The sequence below is a fragment of the Callorhinus ursinus genome, unplaced genomic scaffold (assembly GCF_003265705.2).
Source record: "Callorhinus ursinus isolate GAN/ISIS: 27379988/994484 unplaced genomic scaffold, GSC_fseal_2.0 scaffold81, whole genome shotgun sequence".
NCBI lineage: Eukaryota > Metazoa > Chordata > Mammalia > Carnivora > Otariidae > Callorhinus > Callorhinus ursinus.
The window spans coordinates 1,789,445-1,795,941 of NW_027397143.1; the positions used below are offsets into that span (position 1 = coordinate 1,789,445).

General features: G+C 42.4%; 1 pseudogene; it reads left to right on the forward strand.

The window, feature by feature from the left end:
* The first annotated feature begins 2,125 nt into the window (after positions 1–2,125).
* LOC112816252 (mitochondrial calcium uniporter regulator 1 pseudogene) lies at positions 2,126–2,857 on the forward strand (annotated as a pseudogene).
* The last annotated feature ends 3,640 nt before the right edge of the window (positions 2,858–6,497 follow it).

A 6,497-nucleotide genomic window follows, 5' to 3' on the forward strand; every position in this document is an offset into this window, starting at 1 on the left:
TGGATAAAGTGAGACCCAAGGAAGATAATTTGCATGCCCAAGGTCTCCAAAGTAAATCGAAATTTTTATAACTGTTTTCAAGTATGGTGTGGTCAGAGAACATGGTCTGTAGGCTAATTTTTATACATGTCCCAAATGGCCTTCTAAAGACTGTATTCTAATTGTTGATTGCAGAATTCTGTGTGTGCTCATTTGCTCAAATGTATTATCTGTGCTGTTTAAATGTTCTGTATCTTTGCTGATAGTATTTGTGTGTTTGGCCAATCTGTAACTGAGAGCAAATGTTCAAAGATCACAGTATGATAGATGATTTGTCACTTTCTTGTCAAAGTTTTATCAATTTCTGCTTTGTAAAGTCCATGAACAGTAGGATGGTTAAAATAATTGAGGCTTTCATATCCTAATATGTAGCTACAAAAATTGAACAAGACAACCTGTGTGAATATCAAAACCTAATACTGAACAAAAGCCAGATTTAGAAAATGCATTTGGTATGATTTAATGAAGTTTGAACAAATGTAGTCTGTTATTAGATGCATACAGGTATAGAATTTTTGTATCTTTGAACTCATATCTTTAATGTACGTTTTTATTATACTGTAAGATCCTTTACTACTTAAGTCTTAAAAGTCTATTTCATCTGATATTTGTATAGGTATAACAGATTTTTTGGTTAGCACCTGCCTGATCTTTATAGATACTTTGAAACTTTCTTACATTTTAAGTTTCTTTTTAAATGCATAAGCTGGATTAATTATTACCAATGTTATCATTTTTCCAACTGACAATATCTTCTTACCTTTTATGTTTTATGAGTTAACAATTGATTTTCCTATATTTGGACTTTTATTTCTATATGTAACATTTTTTTGCATATTTTTTCCTTTTTTTATATTCAGTTCACTATTTTTCCTGCTTCTGATTTTTTTCCTCTGCTAATTTGGAATTTACATACTCTTAGTGGTTAACTGTGACATTTTTACCAGGTACAGGTAATTAACAAAGAAAAACTAAACAAAAATGCAATAAGATTTTAGCTTTAAAGTCTCATACCTATTTCTGTGGTTCAATATTTCAAATACTTGCTTTTTAGCTTCACTAGACAAACACTATGTTACCACTTAGGACATTTATTCATTTATCATATCTTCCTATAAGCCACGCCATCTTTCTGGGATCACTTCTATTCTGCAGTATAGTTCCTGGAGTATTTTGATATTATGTTCTACACCTGGCATTTTATTATGTTCTAGAAGTACAATTGTAAAACTACATATTGTTGAAACCCACAGGTACTTCCCTATCTATACCTTGTTTTATGTCTTTTGGACACCTTAAAATTCACTCCAATTGTTGGAATCCATAAATATTTGGAATTAAACAGCACCTTTATAAGTAATCCATGGGTCAGAAAGGAAATAGCTAGGAAAGAATATTTTAAATGACTCTATCAACACATTTGACAATGTTGATAAAATGGACAAATTCCTAGAAAGTCACAAATTACCAACACTGACTCAAGCAGAGACAGAATTCAGCTTCTTGTTATAGCTCTATTCAGATTACTAAATTTTTCTGGCAAGATTTTTAGAAATTGAATAAGCCCTTTCTCCCCAACACACAAAAATACTTGGGGGTAAAAATGTGGACTAACAATAAATGGGCATGAGGGATCTTACTGGGGCGTGAAAAGGTTGTAGAACTGAGTTATGCGAATGGTCACAGCACTCCATGAAGTCACTAAAACCCAGGCACAGGCAGGAGGCTGATGGCCAGGCACTACTGCACCTGCTCACTCCCACGGTCAGACTCTGGCAGGGCTGCGGAGGACTTGGAGGTGCACCAGCTGCACCAGCACATTGGGCATGGACTTCCGCTCAGTCTTGGGCAAGAGGCTGAAGCGCCCCCCGGGAAGCCGGTGACTTCTCTCCCTGTCTGCTGGCCGCCTATGGAAGCTGGGGCGCTGCCTGTCCACACTCCCAGGTGGTTGGTCTAAAGATGCTGCGCCTGAGTGCCCAGGAGGTTTATGGCCTGTTGCTCTTCTCCCCCTGCTCTGCTGTCCCTGCAGCTGAAGGCCATGGCCCTGTGCCCTCTGCTTCTGCCAGGTGCTTCTCCCAGGTAGTGCATGTGGGTACCAGCCCAGCCTCACCCCAAATGTCCGTGGTGCCTCCTTTGCCCTCCACCTATGCCATGGCCTTGCAACACGCACGCTCCCTCAAAGAGAAGGCTAAGCCTCACTGCTGGGTGCAGGAGGAGAGATTTCACCTCCTCTGGGAGGAGGAGCCTCTACTCTTTGATGCACATGCATCCAGTGTGTTTACTTGAAAATGGGTTTACCTCTCAGCAAGCAAAGATCACTGTACCTGCATTGGTCAAGATCATGAAGGCCAGAGGGGGTCACCAAGATACAGCATATCATGACACTTCAGCAAATAATGTCTCAGGTTGCTAATGTGAAATGGGATAGGATTGTTTGGTAGAAAAGTGAATTTTTGGCCTTCAGATTGGAAAATGAGAAAACTTGAATTACATCAGTTAAAACAACAAAGTGTGAAGTGACCAAAGTGCAAACAGATACCAAATTAGATTTAATCTAGAAAAGAGTAAAATACTCATTGAATAACTGTCTTCATTGAAAGTAACTGTACTCACAGATGCTGCTGGAAATAAGGACAGAAAAGCAGCACTGCCTGCCTGGCAAGATTGAGCCCTCACCCAGAGAGACAGGCAGACAGACACTGAGGTTGCCTGCCTTCAAACCATGCTCCAGTCTCATAAACCTGATATTAAATATTTAGTAGGGTCTGTATTTCACAGGCCTAACAGTAGCTCTGGAGTTTTATCCCTATGGATATAATAAACTATTTAAAGAAGGAAAAGAGAAGTTACTAAAAACCACTAGTATGAAAAAAAAATCACAATGAAAACCTTATTCCATCCTCAGAATCACAACTCACAAGTCATTTTCTTCTGACTCCTCTGGTCACTCCTGAGTGTCTTATACAGGCTACTGTTCTCCTGTTGTTCCATAAATGTAAGGTTTTATAAAGCTCTATTCCAAGTCTTCTGTTCTTTACAGAGACATTTAAGCTCTTTGCTAAATGTAATCTTTGTTCTCAAAAAATACCCATGACTTTAAATATGGGTTTTATACTGAAAAATTCAAACTTTCATTGCCAGCCTAAATGTCTTGAATAAGGTCTAAAATTCTATTTGCAATTAGCTATAGGACACACGCATTATGCTATATTGCTAACAACAGATTTGCAAATAAAATACTAACTTTAAACCTACAAATAGAGAAGTCCTAGGGAAGATGCACAAACCTTCCCAGATTGCTTCTCTTCCTTCCATTGCTACTCTACCCACCACCTCTGTGATAACCACTCAAATTCAGAGCCCAGTCTCTAGACTTCACATAAACTTATCTAAACCCCTCAGGAACCGACTGACAAGAGGCTTTATACCTTGACCTCTTTCTGGTTGCACAGTGGTTAGCATCTCGGCTCTAAGCCTCTGAAAGTGCAGCCCGACTGACTGGTCCTACAGCTTTTGAACAGAAGGTAAGAGTCCCCAGTCAGCATCTTCATGTGAATAATTGGAAATCAATACTATTATTTTTACGTCCTTAATAAGCCTGATGAAAATACCACATTCCAACCATCCCCCTTTCATGTTTTTAACCACAGGATGATTTTTTTTTTAAGTATAAAATTGAAAGAAACTCCCTGACTCCACCACCCCAGAGAATTCAGGACTAAGGAGAGCAACCAGATAGGTCACTTCATGAAAGGGCCCCCACTTCTTACAAGCTGGCTGGGATCTCAGGCCCATCATCCCTGACCCTCCATGGAGAGGATCACTCAGACTCTGGAGAGAGAAGGACCAGGACTGTGGGTTGTGCTTATGGCTTCAGGGCAACCCAGGATCCCCCCTCCAGACAATTCCATCTCTCAGCAGCACCCTGAGCCCAACTCGGTGGGTACAGCCAAGGAAAAGCCTGAGAGGAGAAGTTGAGGAGGGGCCCCTGCCTGTGGCTTTGTTGACTGTCACTGTGACCACCCAGACCCTGCTTCTCTTCTGAACTCAGGGCAGGACTGACTTTCAGTGCCCTGAAGTGCTGAGTTCATTGACTCACAGCTCTATCTCATGGCATCCCTTCCCTGGTCTCCCTGGGAAGGACCAGGAGGAGCTGGGATGGTTTGTGCCTTCACCTTTGCATTTCAGGGTCATGCAAAGATGGCTGTCACAGGCTACAGGGTACAGATAAAACTAGTGTCTTCCTGGATGCTCCTCCTACAAGCCCTAGGGAAAAAGCCAGTCCATTCAATAAGAATACCAGAGACACACACTTAAAGGACACACAAAGTGTCTGAACAATTTCCAGTCAGTGAAGCTACTCACTTCAACTGATAAGAGGGGGGAAATCCCACAATCACCAGGTTCCCATCCCTGGAGAATCCAGGGCTAGTTGCTGGACGCAGGAGAACTTCTCCGTTGCACACTCCATGTGAGGAACCTACAGTCACAGGGACAGGGGCATCAGGGCAGCTTCCTTTCCTTCCCAGGCTCTGGGCTCTACAGCTAGAAAATCAGGAGGGACTGAAAGTAGCTCCAGCTGCTTCTAAGGAGAGAGACTTCACAGGTGCTTTTCTCACTGGGCTGGTTACCACTGCCCTGCAATGTTGAGCACAACTGAGGAAATAGGGACTTGCATCAGGCCGGTGGGACCAAGGCAGTTGTCAAGAGACAGAGGGTGATTATAAGGCTCTGTTCATGCTTAGAGAACACTTCCAGGCCACTTGCTCTGGGGAACAGGTGAGTCTGGCTCCCTCTCCCACCTACCTTCTCAGTGCTTCTGTCTGGTCTGGGCAGAGTCACTCTAGGCTCTGGGATCAGTCCTACCAGAGCACTGCACCTGCATCCCCAACACATGATCAATAGTTTCTGGGAATCTCCTTCCCCTAGTCTTTCTACCCTCACTGGTGATCCTGGGGACACAGACAGGATGCTCTGTGCTCCCTGCCCCACCCAAAGGTGGAGCACCCTGACCCTTGTCTTCTTCATCTTCTATGACTCTAGAGGTTATAAGAAATACCTGTGGGGGGTGACAAAGTCAAAGAGATTCTAGGGTGGCCTAGTCTGCCCCGACGGGACCCCAGAACATGGTGGACCAAAGTCCTGCCCTTGGAGGCTAAACCTATACTGGACCCTTTCTCTTCCAAGACTAGGTACCACATAGAAACACAAATCCAGGTAGCCTCCAACCTGATGTGGCTGTCGTGACAGAGTGCTTCCTGAAGATTTTTCTCCTAAGAGACCCAGCTGAGTTAGCCAAAGAGAACACAAGTTGTTTTTCCCAGTTTTAATGTGTATCTCTCAGGCCAGCATTCTTTTTTCTTCCATCAACTGCACAGTTCCCTTAGGTGATCATGCAGCGCCATCTTGAGTCTCGGTCTTTCTGGACCACCATGGAGAAGTCTGTCAGCCACTTGTGCCTAGTCACAGCTCTGCAACTTGGGAGAAGTTCAAGAGGACACTCCAGAGACAATGAGCCTGTTCTTATGGGAAACTGAGAGGTACATAAAGTATTCAAAATGTTTGTCTCCAATGGCCTTTGAAAACAAAGTGTGCAGTCATTTTTAGCATTTTAATATTTATTAGACAAGAGTTCAGTGGAAGGTATGAGGAGAAAGTTCATGAAATGTTTTCCCTGGTATCAAGCACTATAATTTGGTTTAGGTTTTGTGACTGCCTGAGTCCTCACATGCAGCCTGAAGGAACCTCAGTCCCTTCTGCAGTATGTAGGCTCCCTCTTTGAGAATTTGGGGCCAGTCTTTCTGATGCTTCACAGTGGCCACATACTAGAGAACTTCCTGAGGATGAGCTCCCTCCCACTTGTCATCCACTACTTGTTTTTCCCAGTGTTGTTTATTTTATTTTTATTATTTTTCATTTTTTAAAAGATTTTATTTGGCAGAGAGAGACACAGAGAGAGAGGGAACACAAGCAGGGAGAGTGGGAGAGGGAGAAGCAGGCTTCCCGCTGAGTAGGGAGCCCGATATGGGGCTTGATCCCAGGATCCTGGGATCACGACCTGAGCCGAAGGCAGATGCTTAACCAGCTGAGCCACCCAGGCGCCCCTTCCCAGTGTTTTTTAATAATTTAAATTAATAATACATTTGGGTTTTATAAATTTAAGTTCATTAAATAATTTTAGTATTTTTTAGAAATGATAAAGTAGAATATAGCTAAATGGTAGAATTAGTATCACTAATACAAAACATAAATTAACAATAAGAATAATCTGCAAAGTAAACATCACACTTAATGGTGAAAGACTGAATGTTTTCCCCCTAAGAATAGGAACAAAAAAATAAAGGTATCCCCTCACTGCTTCTCATTAACATTATACTTAAGTTTCTGGCAAGAAAAAGGGGGGCGGGAGATAAAGAGAGGGAAAGGGTAGCACGGGGAGAGAAAGAAAGAGAAAACAA